We start from the raw sequence: 21,209 nt of genomic DNA, 5'->3' as shown, positions 1-21,209 counted from the left end.
CTACAGAACTACGGTTCTTCACAATTAACAAACTTTCTCTCTGGGTTCCAAATTAGGATTACAGTCTTCTTATATGCAGCTCTTGGGCCTCGGGCTTTTTAAGAATCAAATTAGGGTTAACCAAGTTAACCTAATTTACACGTCATCTGGTTATTACAGAATGTGCTATCATCAAAATCTTCTGGACGAAATATTCAGCACACAATAAAAGGTTTCCTAAATTGTAGATTGAGAGAAATAAGGAAACACAATAATAAAACATAATAGCTCCTGCTGTCAGACAAGGATGTCATGACATCGGTCATGACATTCACTAACAGAACCTGTATTAGCTTAACACATATGCAGCTTGCATAACATAATATAAATCATGTCATGACATCAGTCAAGACATTAAACACCCAGGTATGTTTTACCACAAATGCAGCCAACATGAAAACATCTACAATCTCCCCCTTTGGCAAATTTTTGGCTAAAACAACCTGTCACACTATATCAGAGATAACACTTGCAGCAGAAAAAACAACCAAAAACAATCAGAGCTAATACAGTACAACATACCACAAATACCACACAGACATCATACACCATCGTTATGCACACATCGCCCACATAGCTACACTACCACACCACAAGAGCAGCTGTCAAACATATCAACACAAAGCATATCAGAATTTTTGTTGATTACACAAACACCACATACTTGTTGTTCTGGGGTGACATTACTACTTCTCCCCCTGTTTGGCCACAAAAGTTACCAAAGCAAATAACCGTCTTCTCCTTTGTGTTTTTTTGAATTATGGTTCCTTAAAGATGCAGACTCCTAACGTGCTCCGCAAGCTTTCAAACTGTGTAGCATCAAGAGCTTCTTTCTTAGGGCCCTTATTAAGCATGGTGTTAACTTTAACACCTCTTCTGGATGTACTAGTATCACCATCTCCTTTGTCCGCACCACCACTGGAGCCTTTAGTGTCAATGTCATTGATAATGTCAGGAACCTTCTTGTCATTATCTTTAGGATCATCTTCAGTCTTCTTGGTTAAGTCCTCAGTTTTCAAAATATGCACCATTTTTAACTGTGCATCATTTAGGATCTTATTAGAACTAGTTACCTCAGTATGCATATTTAGATAAGACTCTGCTTTGGACGAGAGGGACTAAGATTGTTGAGACATCTCTATGAAGTGAGTGAGTTTTAAACCATATTCTGTGAGGGGAGAGCAATTTGAGATCACACTAGAGTTGTTGTAGAGAGATGGCAGCTGAAGAGTCTTTTTGTGAACTGGGGAAACTTTTACATCTAGCAGGGCATCTAGATCAGTGGTTGACCTTTTTATAGAAGTCTGTCTGTTCTCCACACGATCTTTGATGTAGCAGGGCATAGTTATGACATCCCTCTTGACATTCTGATTAGATACACCTTGATGTATCCAACTTAATTTAGGCCAGTCCAAATTTTTTGTAGGAATCTTGCCTATCATCAGATTCACATCTTCAGTTGTGATAAGAAGGATCATGCTCTTCTTGCTTTCTTGAGTTCTCAGGTTGATTTGTGAACCCTTCGCTATTTCCATCCAAATTCTTGAAGCTTGGTTTATTTCTAGTGGCTCCTCTCTTAAATGAATTTGAGGGCCAATGAATAGCTTCCTTGGGACCAGGTTCAATACAGTAATCTCCCTGTGGAGAACATTTTGGATATTGATTGATGAGCATTCATCAATTCCAGAGGCTTCGTTTGTCTTAATGTTCACAATTGAGTTCTCAGCATATTTTGATGTTAAGACATCTGTTTTGACATATTCATATTCTACTGAGGTAGTAGTCTCACCTTCTTCTGCACCATCCCACTTTATTGTCGAGTTCTTGCTTGTAGAAGGAATTCACTTGTCCTTTTTGTGACTCTCACCTTGTCTAGGTTTCCTTCTTCTAGAGCTTCCTGTTTTCTTTATACCCTCCTCCTCATTTTGGTCACAGCTTGATGTTAGAACAAGAATTGTTCTGATCAATAATCTTAGTTTTGATGATAACAATGTATATGAATTTTGCTCAAGATAATGTGGTACTCTAATCCTATGCAATTTCCTTTTCAGGAAATATATAAAGAGTATGCACAAATCAGCGCTAAGAAGCTTTGACTCAGAAGGTTCAGTATGCAACTTCAGCACATGGTCTGGCAAGACATCAGAAGATGGTCAAGCAGAATCAGAACATGGTCTATTAGAAGCATCAGAAGAACTTGAGTTCAGAAGCAGAAGCACTGAAATCATGGAATCACGCTCAGAAGCATATCAAGATCAGAAGATTAGAAGATGCTCTGCACCAAGCTGTTTGTACTCTGATGATATTCAACGTAGTATTTACAAAGAACAAATCAGAATCAAGTACTAGATGGCAAGCTACGCTGACTGACAAAAGGAACGTTAGAAGCTATTAACTGCAACGTCAGTAGTCACAGCAAACGCAAGGCTCGAGGTAGTTGACAAAAGAGTGAAACATTAAATGCAATGCTGTACGGAATACGCAAAGCATTAAATGCTCCCAACGGTCATCTTCTCAAAACGCCTATAAATATGAAGTTCTGATGAGAAGCAAGGTTACGAATTTTGGACGCACTTTGAACGAATTCTGAAATATCTCTGATACTATCTTGCTGTTCACTTCAAAAGCTATCAAACTTCATCTTCAACCTCACTACATTACTGTTGTAATACTTTAGTGAGTCTAAGCTTAAATCTGTAAGAGAAATACCACAGTTTGTGATTATCGCTTTTAAGAAGCAATTGTAATACTCTTAGAATTTGTTTACATTAAATTGTAAAGGACTAGAGTGATCGGGTTGTGATCAGTATACTCTAGAGAAGTCTTAGAAGGTCTCTAAGCAAATGTTCCTAGAGTGATCAAGTTGTGATCAGAAGACTCTAGAAGACTTAGAAGTTGTCTAAGTAGAAAACCATTATAATCTCGTGTGATTAGTGGATTAAATCCTCAGTTGAGGTAAATCACCTTGTATAGGGTGGACTGGAGTAGTTTAGTTAACAACGAACCAGGATAAAAATACTTGTGCAAATTATTTTTATCTTACGAGTTTTTGAAACTACACTTATTCAAACCCCCCTTTCTAAGTGTTTTTCTATCCTTCAATTGGCATCAGAGCGCCGGTTCTAAGGTGCAAGCACTTAACCATGTTTAGAAAAGATTCAGGAAGAGAAAAACGCTTCAGTAAAAGATGGCTGGTGAAATTCCAACAAACCCACCTGCATCTACATCTGGCTCTGCTGAGCAATATAATGGTAACAATGGTTATACTAGACCACCAGTATTTGATGGTGAAAACTTTGAATACTGGAAAGATAAACTGGAAAGTTACTTTCTTGGTCTAGATGGTGAACTATGGGATCTTCTGATGGATGGTTACAAACATCCAGTGAAAGCTAGTGGCGTAAGGCTTACAAGGCAAGAAATGGATGATGATCAGAAGAAGCTTTTCAAGAATCATCATAAATGTAGAACTGTTTTGCTGAATGCTATCTCTCATGCTGAGTATAAGAAGATATCTAACAGGGAAACGGCTCATGACATATATGAGTCCTTGAAAATGACTCATGAAGGAAATGCTCAAGTCAAGGAGACCAAAGATCTTGCACTAATCCAGAAGTACGAAGCCTTCAAGATGGAGGATGATGAAGACATTGAGAAGATGTTTTCAAGATTTCAAACTCTGACTGCTGGATTAAGAGTTCTGGACAAAGGCTACACCAAGGCTGATCATGTAAAGAAGATCATCAGATGCTTGCCCAGAAGATGGGGCCCAATGGTGACTGCATTCAAGATTGCGAAGAATCTGAATGAAGTTTCTTTGGAAGTGCTGATCAGTGCCCTGAGGAGTCATGAGATTGAACTTGACGCAAATGAACCTCAGAAGAAAGGTAAGTCTATTGCATTAAAATCTAATTTTAAAAAATGCACTAACGCTTTTCAGGCTGAAGAAGAAGATTCTGAAGAATCAGAATCAGAAGAAGAAGAAGATGAACTGTCCATGATTTCCAAAAGAGTCAATCAACTCTGGAAAAGCAAGCAAAGGAGGTTCAGGAGCTTCAAAAGCTCAAAGAAGCCTGAAAGAGGAGAATCTTCTGGAGGCAGAAGAAATGACAAGAAAAAGGTCGTGTGCTATGAATGCAATGAGCCAGGACACTTCAAAAGTGAGTGCCCAAAACTTCAGAAGGAAAATCCCAAGAAGAAATTGCATAAGAAGAAAGGTCTTATGGCAACATGGGATGATTCAGAATCAGATCAGACTCTGAAGATGAGCAGGCAAATCTGGCACTAATGGCCACAATGGATGACGGATCATAATCTACATCAGAATCAGATTCTGAAGAGGTATTTTCTGAACTATCTAGAGAAGAGTTAGTTTCCAGTCTAACAGAACTTCTGGAACTCAAGTCTCAGATTAGTATCAAATACAAGAAGCTGAAAAAGCTATTTGAATTTGAAACTAAGAAGCTTGAAGTGGATAATTCTGAACTGAAGGAAAAAGTTTTAAATTTATCCAAAAATACTGGATCTCCTTCTGTCTCTGAAAAATCTACTCCAAGTCTGAACAATATTCTGAAAGAATATGACTTAAGTTTCAGAAAGTTTTTATCTAGAAGTATTGGCAGAAGTCAACTTGCTTCTATGATATATGCTGTGTCAGGAAACAAAAGAGCTGGCATTGGTTATGAGGGTGAAATCCCATACAAGCTTGAATTTGTGGATGATATGAAAATATCATACAAGCCTCTGTATAACCAATTTAAATTTGGCCACTCCCATGATATTAGGCACACATCACATGCTCAAAGCTTTCACATAACACACACCAAGAAGCATGTGACAAAACCTAAGAAATATCATGGAACTCAGAACATAAACTATCATTCTGTTCCTCCTATTTCATATAATGCTAAACCCAAGTTCAATCAGAACTTGAGGAATACTAACAAGAAAGGACCCAAGAAGATGTGGGTACCTAAGGAAAAGATTATTCCTATTGCAGATATCCTTGGCTGCAAAGAAGGAAAAGCACAACATGTCATGGTACCTTGATTCTGGATGCTCGCGACACATGACAGGAAGAAGGTCTATGTTCCAAGACCTGATGCTTAAATCTGCTGGAGAAGTGAAGTTTGGAGGAGATCAAAAAGGCAAAATTATTGGCTCATGAACTATAAAGTCTGGTAACTCTCCTTCTATTTCTAATGTTCTTCTAGTAGATGGATTAGCTCATAACTTATTGTCCATAAGTCAATTAAGTGACAATGGTTATGACATAATCTTTAATCAAAAGTCTTGCAAGGCTGTAAGTCAGAAGGATGGCTCAATCCTATTTACAAGCAAGAGAAAGAACAACATTTATAAGACAGATCTTCAGGATCTTAAGAATCAGAAGGTGACTTGTCTTATGTCTGTTTCTGAAGAGCAATGGGTCTGGCACAGAAGATTAGAACATGCTAGTTTGAGAAAGATTTCTCAGATTAAAAAACTAAATCTTGTCAGAGGACTCCCTAATCTGAAATACAAATCATATGCTCTTTGTGAAGCATGTCAGAAGGGCAAGTTCTCCAAACCTGCATTCAAGTCTAATAATGTTGTCTCTTCCTCAAGGCCGTTAGAACTTTTGCACATTGATCTGTTTGGCCCAGTCAAAACAGCATCTGTCAAAGGGAAGAAATATGGATTAGTCATCGTTGATGATTATAGCCGATGGACATGGGTAAAGTTCTTGAAACACAAGGATGAGTCTCACTCAGTGTTCTTTGAATTCTGCACTCAGACCCAAACTGAGAAGGAGTGTAAAATCATAAAGGTCAGAAGTGATCATGGTGGTGAATTTGAGAACAAATTCTTTGAGGAGTTCTTCAAAGAAAATGGTATTGCCCATGATTTCTATTGTCCTAGAACTCCACAACAAAATGGAGTTGTAGAACGAAAGAATAGGACTCTACAAGAAATGGCCAGAACCATGATCAACGAAACCAATATGGCTAAGCACTTCTGGGCAGAAGCAATAAACACTGCATGTTATATTCAGAATAGAATCTCTATAAGACCTATTCTAAATAAGACTCCTTATGAATTGTGGAAGAACAGAAAGCCCAACATTTCATATTTTCATCCTTTTGGATGTGTTTGTTTTATTCTGAACACTAAAGATCATCTTGGTAAGTTTGATTCTAAGGCACAAAAGTGTTTCCTTCTTGGATATTTTGAACGCTCTAAAGGCTACAGAGTATACAATACTGAAACATTAGTTGTAGAAGAATCAATCAATATCAGGTTTGATGATAAGCTTGGTCTTGAAAAGCCAAAGCAGTTTGAAAATTTTGCAGATATTGATATTGATATCTCAGAAGTTGAAGAACCAAGAAGAAAAGTTTCAGAAGCTGAAAACCAAAGCAGCAAAGAATCAGAAGATCAAGTTGCTGCATCCTTGGAAAATCTGAGAACTTCTGAAGAACCAACTATCAGAAGATCATCTAGACTCACATCTGCTCACTCAGAAGATGTCATTATTGGAAAGAAAGATGATCCTATCAGAACAAGATCATTTCTAAAGAATGACAATCAGGAGTAGTGATCAGAATTAGAAGGCGTAAAGCTTTTTCAGAAAAATACAGCTGTCATCTAATTCCAGTTGGTAACAAGTGTCTATCCTGTTTGGACAAACATGCGTGCAGTTGAGGAGGCGCCTTTCATAGGTAACTGTTCTATCACTTCATTTGTCATAGTTTCTCTCTCCTCTTGTCACGTAACATTAAATGCCATTCATCATTTCTTTTATTTTCTTTTTCGTTTTATATTCTTCAAATGTTTCAGTTTTTCCCTCTTTCATTTCTCTCTCTTTGCGTTCAGTTTTTCATCGTTCACCATCTTTCTCTATCCTTCTGCATTGTTGCATAAACCCTAGTCTTATATCTTCAAACTAGCATTCATCATGAACCCTTCTTCAAGTACCTCTCGGTCTGAAGAAATGTCTTCATCTCAACTGGTTCTCAACAAGTTTGGCTTTGTTCCTCTGAAAACTTGCTCTTTGTCTCCATCGGAAATGGAAGTACTGTGTGAGTCCCCTGTGGACTTTGTTGACTTGGCTGCATATGCTTGCAAGCCAGAAGCTAGGTTTATGGCTCAAGGATGGGCTAACTATTTGGGTAGATTGGTTGGACCAGTCTTTCCCGCTCTTGTGAAAGATTTATGGGCGCACGCAACCGTCACTCCAACCGCCATTCTCTCTTTCGTGCTAGGGCATGAAGTGGTGGTCACTGAAGCCCTAATCAGAAAACTGTACAATCTTAATGATGAAGAGGGTGTAACTGGCCCTCTTGCTGGAAGGGTTGATTGGAACAAAGTTGAGAAACTTATCTCAACTGTCACTGGTATGAATTCCAACAAGACTGGCACGTTGAGACCTCTATTTCAGGTGTGGGCTGAGATCATCATGGGTTCTCTTCACCACAGAAAGAAGTCTCTCTCCTCCACTTTCATCAATCCAGATCAGAAGTATACTCTCTATTGTATTGGAAAGAGCATTAAACTTAATATTTCCAACATACTCTTTGAAAACCTGAAGCTGGCTATTGAAGAATCTAGGGATGAGTATCGGGAGAAGTATCCTCATCTTCCGAAGAATATTATTCCTTTCGGCAGAATGATCTCAGATATTCTGATTGAAAGTGATTTGCTGGAGTCTCTTAAGACTTGTGGAACTCCTTCTTTCTTCAGAATTGATCAAGGCAATGTCTTCTCTGGCTTTGATCTTTTAAGAATGAAACTGGTGAAGGAAATAATTTCTGTTCCAACTGTTCTCTCTGATATCCCTATCAGAAGAGTCCCTGTTCAAGGCTTCTCAACCATGTTTCAAGCTGAACTGGTTAAAACTGTTAAGCACTATCTGGAAGATTCTGTGAAGACGCAAGCTTCTGTTGATCCTGCATGGATCCGTGGAAGAGTGCTTCCCTCTCAAACTGACCTTCAGAAGAAGGGTCAGAAGAAGAGAGAGAAGAAACTGAAAAGAAAAGCAGCAGAAGATGCTGAGAAAGAAGCTAAAAAGAAGAAGGTCACCTTTGATCCTCTTAAGGTGGATGCTTCCAGAGCTAAGAAGACAGGTATTTACTCCAGGCAGGAATACATCCCAACCCCCTCAGAATCTCCCTCATTCATTCTGCTGTCTCCTTCTGAAACATCAACTCCCATCACACCCCCACAAATTAACCTGCAACCACCCTCACCCCCTATAATTTTGAACCCTACTCCCTCAACTACTATACTTCCCACAAATATTCCATCCTCATCACACCAAACTACAAATATTCCATCCTCGTCTTCTAACCCTCTTCCTTCTGACCCTTGTCTTTCATATCCCATACCTACCAGGACCCCAAATCCATACTCCTGTCTTTACCCTGATTACAGCTTCACCTTTCGCCCTCCTGCACCAGCTACTCCTATCTTTCTTGAGCTCTTACACTATCGTGTGAACCGTTGGTTAGAGCTTCTGGAAACTGCCTACCGCCATAATCTGGATGAGCGTTCTCTTCGCAACCTCTGGAGAGCTCTTAGACAGAGTTTCCAAGTTGAAGCTATGAATGTGCAGAGAAGATTCACTGCTGAAGCACGTGGTGCTCTTGGACTCTTGTTAGAATTTGATGATGGCAGATATCGTCATGTCATCAGAAACAGAAAAATTCTTGAGGAAAGGATGCCTGAAGATGAGTTAACTGGGAATCCCTGCAGAACTCTTGTGGTCTGGCGACCAAAGTTCATGGTTCTGACTGGTGACTTTCAGGGGCTGTTCAACTGGTTCAGAATGAACCCTTCTGAAAGTGCTCCTGATATGGACTTTCCAGTAGTGGTCTATCCTGCAGCTGCAGCTGGTCCTCCTTCTCCAACAAATCTTGCAACCATTCTTCAAGCCCTGGAAGATGGAAATTTTGAGTTCCCAGAACCAGAATATGCTGAAGCTATTTCTGAGTCTGACTCAGATGTAGAGATGGAAGATGCTGAAGAGATTGACTGTTCTCGTTCAGAAGATCATCCTGCTGAGAATATGGTGGTACATTCTAATGATCTCCCTGAAAAGACTGCCATGGAAGCAGCAGTGGAGAATGATATGCCAGTCAACAGAAGTCTGGAAGTTTCTTCTTCTGGTGAACCCTCCTATCTGGTGCGGACTTTGGAGGCCATGCAGAAGAATCAAAATGACCTGGCTTCTCATCTGGATAGGCAAGATGAGACCAATGCAGAGTTCAGAGCCTTCATGGCAAGGCAGACTGAGAGCAACAATGGGATCCATGAGACACTAGCCAAGATTTTGTCAAAGCTAGGGTCTTAGTCTTTGTGTCTTAGTTGTTTTCTGTTTGTTTGTTGCATCTGTTTTCCTTCTGCTTATTTTATCAATGACTATTTGGTTCTCTTTCCATTTGTCCTGTGGTTACATCTGAATCTTTTACATTCTTTTTGATGTTATGACAAAAAGGGGGAGAAATAGTGATAAATGATTTGATTTATATTAGCAATTGCTGGGAAGAAAGCCCCCAAATTACTAACAGAAGCTGCAAGCTTCATATGTTTCTAAGTTGTTTTGCAGGATTGAAAGCTCAACATTAGAAGCAAAATCATGAGGAATCGCAAATTCTGTAAAAGGAATATGCTCATCAATTCCAGAGGCTTCGTTTGTCTTAATGTTCACAATTGAGTTCTCAGCATATTTTGATGTTAAGACATCTGTTTTGACATATTCATATTCTACTGAGGTAGTAGTCTCACCTTCTTCTGCACCATCCCACTTTATTGTCTAGTTCTTGCTTGTAGAAGGAATTCACTTGTCCTTTTTGTGACTCTCACCTTGTCTAGGTTTCCTTCTTCTAGAGCTTCCTGTTTTCTTTATAGCCTCCTCCTCATTTTGGTCACAGCTTGATGTTAGAACAAGAATTGTTCTGATCAATAATCTTAGTTTTGATGATAACAATGTATATGAATTTTGCTCAAGATAATGTGGTACTCTAATCCTATGCAATTTCCTTTTCAGGAAATATATAAAGAGTATGCACAAATCAGCGCTAAGAAGCTTTGACTCAGAAGGTTCAGTATGCAACTTCAGCACATGGTCTGGCAAGACATCAGAAGATGGTCAAGCAGAATCAGAACATGGTCTATTAGAAGCATCAGAAGAACTTGAGTTCAGAAGCAGAAGCACTGAAGTCATGGAATCACGCTCAGAAGCATATCAAGATCAGAAGATCAGAAGATGCTCTGCACCAAGCTGTTTGTACTCTGATGATATTCAACGTAGTATTTACAAAGAACAAATCAGAATCAAGTATTAGATGGCAAGCTACGCTGACTGACAAAAGGAACGTTAGAAGCTATTAACTGCAACGTCAGTAGTCACAGCAAACGCAAGGCTCGAGGTAGTTGACAAAAGAGTGAAACATTAAATGCAATGTTGTACGGAATACGCAAAGCATTAAATGCTCCCAACGGTCATCTTCTCAAAACGCCTATAAATATGAAGTTCTGATGAGAAGCAAGGTTACGAATTTTGGACGCACTTTGAACGAATTCTGAACTATCTCTGATACTATCTTGCTGTTCACTTCAAAAGCTATCAAACTTCATCTTCAACCTCACTACATTACTGTTGTAATACTTTAGTGAGTCTAAGCTTAAATCTGTAAGAGAAATATCACAGTTTGTGATTATCGCTTTTAAGAAGCAATTGTAATACTCTTAGAATTTGTTTACATTAAATTGTAAAGGACTAGAGTGATCGGGTTGTGATCAGTATACTCTAGAGAAGTCTTAGAAGGTCTCTAAGAAGTTGTTCCTAGAGTGATCAAGTTGTGATCAGAAGACTCTAGAAGACTTAGAAGTTGTCTAAGTGGAAAACCATTGTAATCTCGTGTGATTAGTGGATTAAATCCTCAGTTGAGGTAAATCACCTTGTATAGGGTGGACTGGAGTAGTTTAGTTAACAACGAACCAGGATAAAAATACTTGTGCAAATTATTTTTATCTTACGAGTTTTTGAAACTACACTTATTCAAACCCCCCTTTCTAAGTGTTTTTCTATCCTTCACTTGAGTGTTTAGTGTCAACACATGACTTCAGCTGAGGTCGCTTTATCTTGGCCAGATTTTCCTGTTGAGGGATCTTTCTTTTGGTAGGTGTATGAGTTTCAGGATATGAGAACCTCAAGTGACCTATCTTACCCCATTGATGGAATCTCTTGGCTGAGACAGGTGTGTGTTTTTCTGGATGTTGAGGCTCTTGATTGAACTTATTTTTCTTCTTCTTGTTAGGAATGATTGACTTGCTGATATTTGTGTCTTGAGTACTTCCCATTGTTGTCTTCTTGATAGGTCTTGTGTTTCGCAGTTTTCTCTCTAGATCAAAAATGTTTATCGTGAGACTTACTCTTTCTTCTTGTAATAAGGCATAAGCATTTTTGTACACTGTCAGTCGTTTGCTCAGTTCTCCATTTAGTAGACACATCTCAGAATATCCAGCTGCAAGTTCATTAACGGTGAGTTCTTCAATATAAGACTCATCATCATACTCATGCTCTTCTTTCATATGGTTCTTTGTTTTGGGAACAAGAACCTCTAGCTTGATAGCTCTATCTTGATGATTACCCTCAATTTTTTCTTTGGCCACGGGACAAGTAGAAGGAAACTTGGAGTTTTTAGCCTCCCATAGGTAACAAGTATTCTCAGATCTAACTCCCCTCATGATTTATTTATTTTCTCCATTAGTAACAATGCACTCTTCTTTAGTGAACCTGACATAGAATCCTTCATCACACAGTTCGCTGATGCTTATAAGATTTGCAGCCAGTCCTTGTACAAGTAGGACATTGTTCAGGAATTCCATGACCTCCTGTCTTACCAACACCTTTGACTTCTCTTATTTCTCCATCACCAAGAGTCACATAATTGGTTCCCTCAAGTTTGAAGTCTACTAGTGAGTTCTTTCTCCCAGTCATATGATTTGAGCACTCACTGTCAAGGTACCAATCTTCCTTGGCAGGCATTCTTAGAGAAGCGTGTGCTACTAGAGCAACATTCTAAGCCACCCACTGTTGTTTTCTGTTATGAGTATCGTATTTAGGTTTGGCTTGATGAGTTTGGTTTGGATATCCAACTAGTCTGAAATAGAATGACTTTATGTGACCAAATCTTCCACAGTGGTGACACCTCCATATTTGGAATTTCTTCTTTGTATGGCCCCTTCTTCTGTTTTATTGATGTTGTGACATTGGTGCTGACATCTGGTTTATCACACAGGTTTCAGGTATTGATCTCCTGATCCCAGAGGTGAATTCCTCTTTAGCCACAAATCCAACCCCAGACATACCTCCTGATCTTTGTCCAGACTCCAGAATTTCCTCTAGAGTATCAGTTCCATTATTCAGCATTTTGAAGGATTTAGTCATTTGATCAAGATTGTAGTTCAACATGCTCACTTCACTACTGAGAGAGTCTATGGTTGCAAGATGTCTATTCTTCTCAGTTTCTAGCTCCTTTATGATTATCTCTTGCTTCTCTACTTGTTTGCAGACTTCAACATTCTTGGTACACAACTTCTTGTATGAGGCATCAAGTTCATCAAAGGTTAGCTCGTCATCACTGGAGTCATCATCAGATGCATAGACCCTTGTTGGAACTGTGACATGTTTTGCAGTTTCCTCTTCAGACTCCTTCATCAGACCAAGTGGCAGATAGCCCTTTCTTTTGCTCTTTGAGGTAGGTAGGACATTCAGCTCTAATGTGTCCATATCCTTCCCATCCATGACACTGAACCCCTTTTCCTTGATTGAGCTTCTCTTCAGCTTTGAATCTTCTGCTTGGATCATAGGTCTTGCTGATGTCATTGGAAGTGTTCTTGACATTGGATCTGGACTTCTGATCAACCCTTTTAATAAACCTGTTGAATTGTTTTCCAAGCATGGCTATGGCTTTTGATAAATTTTCATTATTTCCACCATTGCTTTCTCTTGAATTATCTTTTGTGTTGGAAACAAAAGCTATGCTTTTGTTCTTCTTTTCAACAGACTCACAAATACTCATCTCAAAGGTTTGTAGAGAACTAATGAGTTCGTCCAGCTTCATGTTGCTGATGTCTTGGGCTTCTTCTATGGCAGTCGCCTTCATATCAAATCTCTTAGGCAGTGATCTGAGGATCTTTCTTACCAGTTCTTCTTCAGACATTTTTCTCCTAAGGCTCCTGAGTTATTAGCAATCTCAATGACATTCATGTAAAATTTATAAATGGTTTCATCGTCTTTCATCTTGAGATTTTCAAACTTAGTGGTAAGCATTTGAAGTTTAGACATTTTCACCTTGGATGTGCCTTCATGAGTTGTTTTGAGAATATCCCAAACCTTTTTAGCTAAATCACAATGTTGCACAAGTCTGAATATTTTCTTGTCAATTCTATTGAACAAGGCATTTAGGGCCTCGGAATTGCCCAAAGCTAGCTCTTCTTCAGTTTTGTTCCATTGTGCTTCGGGAATTAGAACAGTGGTTCCATCTTCCATAATCTTCTCAGGATGTTTCCATCCGCTTTCCACAACTCTCCAGGCCTTGTTGTCCACAGACTTTATGACAGCTACCATACGAGGTTTCCAGTAGTCATAGTTAGAGCCATCCAGGATGGGTGGTCTATTCCCAAACACGAACAATTCCTTCTCCATAGTACCAGAATTTTCTTGTCCCTAGATCTCACCCAGATGTAAACAGGCAGGGTGCCTGCTCTAATGCCAATTGAAAATTCTAGTAACTCACACGCGATGTCGTACTGGATGTTATGACATCCACAATTACACAGTACAAAACGTTAAAATAGAAACGCATAAAAATAGTAAAGAACACAACAAATTGTTCACCCAGGTCGGTATACAACAATACCTACTCTAGGGGCTACCAAGCCAGGGAGAGAATCCAATATAAGCAGAATTAATTCGGAGTTAAACTCCCCCGTTTACAACTCCTCACTTAAGACCTATCCAATGTAAGTCCAATCTATTCCTAGACCTGAGTATCTCCACTCACTCCCCCTCAATCACAACAGTGATTACAAAGAAACATTAAACAAATTAGAGAGAAGACACACTTTAAAAACACACCTTGATCTGCTTAAAAGCTTCAATCAAGAGACACACACTCGTGCTTAAAAGCATAGAGTGACAAAATACATAAAAAACCTATTCCAATACAATCATCAAAAGACAATTTCTTGGAGTACAAGAGACTAAACACACAGCTAGAGAACTACGGTTCTTCAAAATTAACAAACTTTCTCTCTGCGTTCCAAATTAGGATTACAGTTTTCTTATATGCAACTCTTGGGCCTTTGATCAGTGCATTTTGATGCACATTCCTCTACGGTTGTACTTATACATTTCCATGGTTTGCTTGTCTTATTTTTGTATTTTATAATGTTTTTATATTTTAATTTATTTTTATTGTTATTTGATTTTCGTATTTAATTTCCAGCTTTAGCAGTCTGCACGGAAACGATCATAACTGGAGTTCCAGGAGTCCGATTGAGGCGTTCTAATAATCGAAGGAAAGCTAAGAGAAAGAGCTACAATTCTTATGTTGGAGTCGAAGTCAGAATCGAACTGTAGAAGGGCCAGAAAATTCATTGAAGTTGCAGCACTAGTTTTAGTTAAGTTTCGGGTCAATTAGTTTTGGGCCTGGGTCGTATGTTTGATCCAGTTGGATTGTAAAACGGGTTGTACTCTTTCCCCTCACGAAAAATATTGAAGCTTGTACAAATTGATCCATGGCGAACTAATCCTTCTGGTTGATATACCGTATTCAGGTTCCAAAACTATGAGATTATTATAATTTTGCATTATAATTCCAATTCCTTCAATTCTACTTTGTGTTTATCATTTGCTTAATCTGATTATTCGTAGAGTAGATTGTTTGGTTCGATTGATTTATGTTTTCCAATTTATTTGTGTTTTATCGTTGCTTAATCGTTAATCCACTGTATGCTTAACCGAATGCTTAATTTGGCAAACGGGAAATATAATTCTGATAATGTTGTTGCGCTTGTTGATTGATGTTATAATCGAACAGGAATGGAATCCGCTTAGGATAGTGAAATTATAATAATCGATGATTGGTAGGAACTGAATCGGTAGATTGGCTTATCCCATAATCACTTATTTTCAAAACAGCTTATTTTCAGAATCACTTATTTTAAGCATTTTTTCTATAATTCGAAACTGAACCAACCCCCCCCCAAATTCGATTTTACTTTGGTTAATAAGAATAGGAATCCTTGAGAGACGATACTCGAGTTACCGTTACCGTCGTTGTTACTACAGTTTTACAAATTAACTCGTTTTTGACCCGCGTGCGACAGCGGATCAGGCCTCGGGCTTTTCAAGAATCAAATTAGGGTTAACCAAGTTAACCTAATTTACACGTCATCTGGTTCTTACAGAATGTGCTGTCAGCGAAATCTTCTGGACAAAATATTCAGCACACAATAAAAGGTTTCCTAAATTGTAGATTGAGAGAAATCAGGAAACACAATAATAAAACATAACTTCTCCTGCTGTTTGACAAGGATGTCATGACATCGGTCATGACATTCACTAACAGAACCTATATTTGCTTAACACATATGCAGCCTGCATAACACAATATAAATCATGTCATGACATCAGTCAAGACATTAAACACCCAGGTATGTTTTACCACAAATGCAGCCAACATGAAAACATCTACATATATATATTTCCAAAATGTTACCTGATACATGATAAGGTTTTCGAGGTCCTAAGTGAACCAATACTTGTATAAATAGGGTGTGTCTCAACCCTTATTTGCTACATAACACACTAAAACTATAGAATAAATTCATATCCCCACCTTGCATTTGTTTATTTCAATTGCGAGATTCCGCCACTTTCATTTAGGGTCACCGAGGAAACATCCCTCGTATATATGATATTCAAACCGAATACTCTGTTGTGCTTTCCAAAAAATTGCAGAGTTGTCAAACTCGAGTATTGGTCACCCTCATTTGACAACAAAGGGAAGGTCCATTTCACCAACTTTAAACTAAATACGGGTGAAGATTTAAATGTTATGTGGAGTGTTTTCCTTGTTATGAATCAAATGGTCCAATTAAAATGGATACGAAGATTCAAAGATCCGTCGAGGATATAAACATAATGTTGTTACGTCCTGATGAAAGTAATATGTAATGTTGAATTTATTTTAATGACTATCTATGTAATGAATGTTAATGTTGGTGTTGGTTTTGTTTTTTAATTTAGTTATGTCATGTTTCTATTTTTGAGTTTTCTAGAACCAGTCATGTTTGGAGATTTATCTCAGAACACACCCTAAAAAAGACTATTCATTTGCATCTTCGAATTTAATTTAGTAAAAATTGGGATTTGGTGCGTCTGGAGATATATCTATGAATAACAGAGGGTATTTATGACATTTTGTTAGGGACCTTGGAGAATGTATAAGGGTGTAAAGAGAAATTGCCTAAGAAAAATAACTTAGTTTTCTTCACTTTAGTTTAAATTAATTTTTGCATTTTTTCTAAGGTTAAATATGTTTTTAGTCCCTATAAAATTATTCAAAATGGCTTTTAGTCCATACAAAAAAAATATTGACTTTTAGTCCCTATAAAATTACTTTTGCACTCAGCTTTAGTCCCTGTAGAGGGATCAAAAGTGAGTGCAAAAGTAATTTTATAGGGACTAAAAGTCAATATATTTTTCTGTCAATCTTTTGATATCCAATTACTCGAAATATTTTGGAGGATACGTAGGCACAAGACTCTTAAAGCCTTGGCGACCATAAAAATAATAAAATACTTATTTTTTCATCACCCCAATTTTTTGCAAACAATCCAGTTTTTATCATAAACACGGATTTTCAAGAGGTTTCTTTGGAGTACCATAGATGTGAGGGATGCTAATACATTCCCCTTGTATAACCAACCTCCGTATCCAGATCTCTCTTTTGTTTTATTTTGGTGTTGAGTTTTATCGATATTTTCTCTTTTCTTAAAAAACAATAAAGCTCGGTGACGACTCTTACTTTTTGAATTAAGTTAATCAATAGTTTAATCTCAATTTTTTCGCCGCAACATATATCTACTAAGGTCTTTGAGTACTCTTGTCCTTGAGTGGTAACAAGCACACTTGTAGTTTTGACCAACACATGTTAAGCCAAGACTTCAATTATTAAATTGAATCAACTTAGTATAGAAGACTAGTTGGATAATTGAGATAACTTTGAAATACAGGGTTAACACTTGGATAGCATGTAGATATTGCGAGTATATTCATGGAGACGTCAAAGTCAACTCATTAATAGCAACAAAAATGAAAGCATATTGACTACTACGATTAAATTAAAATTTTTACATTTTAACTCGGTTTGGAAAAGAACAAAAAATTCAGAAGCAGGCTTCCATGAACAACCGTCGTGCGCGTCCGTTTCCGGTGGGGTTTCAAGGGACTCCGTTAGGGTTAAACATCATCCGCTCAATTTTGGTTTAAATTCCTGGCCTTAGGGTCAGGGACCTTGTTGAGAAGGTGGGTTGTTTTGACTCTGACTAGGTTTCAAGAAGCTCCTCTTTTCGTCTTTGCGCTCGGTTGTCCTTCTTTCTTTCTTTCTTTCTTCCTTATTTTTCCCTTCGCTTTTCTTCTGCCCTTTAGTTGTTTAGCCTGGTTCGTCTGTTTCTTTGTATTCTGTTCTTGGTGCTTTACCCTTACTAGGGTTTGGGGGTTTTTTGATGCATACTGGCGGTTGGACAGACGTCTCCTACAAGAAGCGATTCGCTCCGAAATGGGATACGTTTCCTTTCGGTGGGCGTAATCGGAATCCGTCTGTTTCACGGGGGGATGTTACGTCTATTTTCGTGTCTGAGTTTCCGGAGGAATCAACCGCGAAGGACTTGTTTCAGCTATTTGGTTGTTATGGCAATATTGTCGAGGTGGCGATTTCGCCGAGGAGAAATTCTTTTGGGAAGAGGTTTGGTTTTGCACGATTTGTGGAAGTATCTGATGGTAGATTATTAGTGGTGCGATTGGATAATATCATCATTGGTAGTAGGAAAATTCATGTCAATTTGCCGAGGTTCAAAAGGGGTTTTCATCGGGAGGCCAGGTTTTTTGAGAGGTCTGTGAGGGGTTTTCACGGTGTCTCCTAGGACAGGGTTGCTCCGTCCGGTGGGGGTGTTGCTATGAATGCTTTCCGGAGAAACCAATCTTTTGCGGATGTGGTGGGTTCTGGTCAGGCGGTCAGGAATTCGAAAAGGGAGGATAACATTTCTTTAGTGTTCCAATCCTCCGCTGAATCTAAAAGCAGAATGGCCAAAGCTTATGTGGGTAGAGTGTGTATCCCGGGTTCGGCTCGCAGTATTCAAACTAACTTTGAAATGGAAGGCGTTTTCGCGATTAAGGTGTCACCCATGGGCAGTGATTTATGTTTATTGGAGGAAACCGAGGAAGGTTTTATTGAGGACTTGATTGGCGAAGGAGAAGTGTGGTGGAAGAGTTGGTTTTCGGAGATTAAAAAGTGGGAGGTTAGTTCGGTGGATATGAACAGGGATGTTTGGATCAGGGTGTTCGGAGTTCCTCTCCACGCTTGGTGTTCTGATTTTTTCGTAGCCTTGGCCGAACGTTGGGGAAGATTCATCTGCCTAGACGATACTACTGCTAAAGGCGAAGAGTTTGCGGTAGCGAGAATTCTGTTGAATATGCCGATAGCTTGTATCATTCCCGATTCGGTTACCATTAAAGTTGATGGTTTGGACTTTAAACTGTTTGTTAAAGAAGATGCTCAGGGTCAGTTTAGAGTTTTTTCTAAGGATACGGTAGATACGTCGTTAGCGAGTAGTTCTACTGAATCAGCAGCAGGTTGGTGGCATGATCAAGATGGAAAGGATGGTAGTCTGCAGGACAGTTTCGATCAATTATCAGATAAATTGTCCGAGGACAGAACGGTTAGAGATGTCGACGTTAAGCTGGCTGGCTCGGACACGATTGAGAATTCAAATCCGGTTCTGTCAGCGGTTAGAATTGCCACCAGGGGCAAGAATATCGAACAGGGCAAGGAGGCTGTGATGGGGAGGTTTGACGCAGCACTCAATAGTGTTAGGAACAGCGACGACATTTCAGCTTGGGATGCCCAGTCTGTGGGGATTTCCATTCCTCTGTGCAGGCAATCTGGTGCCACTAGGATGAGTGAAGCGGAACCCAAGTTGAGGCTTGATGTTCAGAGTGAGGGTTTGAATTTCTCGGGCTCTGGAAATTCGTTATCTGTCGGGATGAATGCAACACACAGTGAGGCAGCAGGCAAGGTTGTTTCTCGGGTTGGTGGAGGACAGATTTTTTCAGGACCAATTATGCAGCCAGTTTTGTTGGATAGCGAGTATAAGAATTCTGAGTCGACTCATTCTCGGGTCTGTTGCTCATTGGATCATGGGGCTGTTAATTCCGTAAGGAAGAAAGTTAAATACAGATTTTTGGATGAAGTGGGAAAGTACTCCAGAGGCGGTAAGGTTGGCGGTAAGGCAGGGGGCCGGAAAGTGGCGTGTTCCAGTAGCAGCCAGAGTCGGGGAAAAGAAAAAAATACAGCTGCTGCCCCTCTTTGTGTGGTTTACGAAGGAGAGAGTTGTGGTGTATCTTCTTTGTGTTACGGTAATCAACAGGAAGAGTCGGACATTTGTAGGAACAATGATAGACAATGGGATTTTCTCAAAAAGGATGTTGGGAATAAACTTTTGGAGGCAATTGTGGCTTTGGGGGTGGTTGATGCGAAAGGGAGGAGTAATCTTGTTAGGAGGATTGAGGAATTGGGAAGGGGAAGAGAGATATCTAAGGTAACAAGGAAGGAGCTTAATGAAGTGGTTCAATGATTATCGGTTCTTTGAACATTAGAGGGGGAGCAAATGCGCTCAAAAGGAGGAGAATTAGATCGTTGATCATCAAAGGTAATGCAGATATTTTTCTTTTGCAAGAAACTAAGATTTCTAATATGAAAGAGGCTTTAGCCAATAGTTTATGGAGACACCCGGATATTGGTTTTTCTTTCTCTAATTCGGAGGGTCGATCGGGTGGTTTGATTACGCTTTGGAAGAATAGAAAAATGGATGTTCTCTTTAGTTTCAAGGGGGATGGATTTTTGGGGTTGAAAGTATGTTGGAAGGAGGATCTTTATTATGTGGTGAATGTCTACTCTTCTTGTGATTTGTCTAAGAAGAAAGCCTTGTGGGATAGATTATTAGATTTGATGGAAACATATTCCGATGGGGAATGGATTATTGGTGGGGATTTTAATGCTATCAAGAATAATAGAGAAAGAAAAGGGAGAGCGGGAGTGAGTTACATAAAGGAGACGGAGCTTTTTGCGGATTTCATTCTTAAGAGTGGTTTGGTTGATACTCCGTGCAAAGGGAAGAAATTTTCGTGGTATAGTGGAGACGGCAAGTCCATGAGTAGGATTGATCGTTTCTTAGTATCCAACATTGTGGTTAATCGGTGGGATGTTATTGGTCAAAGGATTGGTGATAGAGATATCTCGGATCATTGTCCTATTTGGATTATGACGGATAAATACAATTGGGGACCGAAACCGTTCAAATTCAACAATGAATGGTTTTCTTTTGATGAGTTTATTCCTTTTGTGGAAGGGGAGTGGAAGTCTTTGAAGGTGGAAGGAAGGGCCGATTTTATTTTGAAAGAAAAGCTTAGGCTTTTAAAAGACAAGCTCAAAAGGTGGAATAAAGAGGTTTTCGGGAAAATTGATTTGGAAATAGACAAAGGCGTGTCCGAAATCAACAAAGGAGATGAAAGGTTAGCGGCTTCTCATTTTGATTCTTCTTCTTTTTCCTTGGAAGAGAATGTGGAGGCTAGAAAAGAGGCGAGTAGTTGTTTTTGGCGGAATTTGAGGATTAAAGAGAACATGCTTCTTCAAAAATCCAACTTGAAATGGCTTAAAGAAGGAGATGATAATAGTGGTCTCTTCCATAAGGTGATGAAGAGTAAAAGAAGACATAATCATATCGGTCCGATTCTCGCTTCCGGTTGTTTGGTGGACTCGGTGGAGGAGGTTAGGGAGGAGGTTTTCAAACACTTTGGGAACAAGTTCTTTGAATCCGATGAGGTTAGACCGGTTTTA

Source organism: Vicia villosa, linkage group LG1 (genome assembly GCF_029867415.1).
Source record: "Vicia villosa cultivar HV-30 ecotype Madison, WI linkage group LG1, Vvil1.0, whole genome shotgun sequence".
Taxonomy (NCBI): Eukaryota; Viridiplantae; Streptophyta; class Magnoliopsida; order Fabales; family Fabaceae; genus Vicia; species Vicia villosa.
The sequence above is the reverse complement of the archived record's forward strand: the minus strand, read 5'-3'. Positions refer to the sequence as shown.